Below are 1,103 nucleotides of genomic sequence, written 5' to 3'. Positions count from 1 at the left end.
TCCTACAGCACCACACCAAGAATCCAAGGATATCCATATTTTGTGATAAATTCTGCTTGTAAAATAATCTAGCAGTCTAAAGTCAAGAAATTGAGCACCCAACCTTTAGCAATATTCTCTATCATTTATAATACCATATAGAGTTAGAATTGTAATAGTTTATTTAAAATCTAATCCCATTGGAATGCTCCTTGTGATTATAATGAGTTTATATTTACAATTGCATTTATATACAATTAAAAATTTTTATAACATTTATATTTTGCACATGAGAGCTTTTATTTATACTTTGTATACTTATATCTGGAGTCCTGGTGTGGAACTGGAGGCTAAGCACTGGACTGTAAGTTCAGTTTGAACCACGAAGTCAGCAGTTCAAACCCTATACAGGGTTGATATGAGTTGGAACTAACTAGATGGTACTTAACAAGAACAATAACTTACTAATATCTAAACTTTAACACCAGAACATTTAATTATAACTTTTATCTCTTTCCTCAGTACATTTAACTATTCTGTTTATTTCCAGGTAGTTCTCAGTTTTGTTTGCTATTGAATATGGGAATTTAGGACTCCTACCACCAGAAAGATGGAGTATATGTGTTTTCCGTATTCCTCAAGCTAACTACAACTAAAATATCTGGGCATTGTATTAAAAAAAAAAATAATAGCAGGACTCTGTAATTAAAAAAAAACCCACAAAAAACATAGCAGGACTCTGAAATTTAAAGAGGAGGTACACTGACTAGTGGACCTTGGGACCTGAGGAAGAACACATCAGTGAATTTCTAAGTTTTCTTTTTGTCTCATATATTCCAGACAGGGAAATCACCCCAGAACAAAGAGCTCAACAAATGCCTGCTGTTTTAAAGCAAAAAAGTTGGAGTGACCTAACCCTGTCTCCCACCAGAAAAGACTGACTGAGGAATTTGGATTTCTACATTTAACAAACTGTGGTTGCAGTCCTGGTAATAGGATAACCACTAAGTTGTTAACCATAATAACCATATGGGTGGTTCAAACCCACCAGCCCCTCCTAAGAAACCCTATACAGGATCACTGTGAGTTAGAATCCCCACTCATCTGTCAGTCTATCATATAGC

The sequence above is a fragment of the Chrysochloris asiatica genome, unplaced genomic scaffold, assembly GCF_000296735.1.
Source record: "Chrysochloris asiatica unplaced genomic scaffold, ChrAsi1.0 scaffold00512, whole genome shotgun sequence".
Lineage (NCBI taxonomy): Eukaryota > Metazoa > Chordata > Mammalia > Afrosoricida > Chrysochloridae > Chrysochloris > Chrysochloris asiatica.
Note: the sequence above shows the minus strand (reverse complement) of the source record.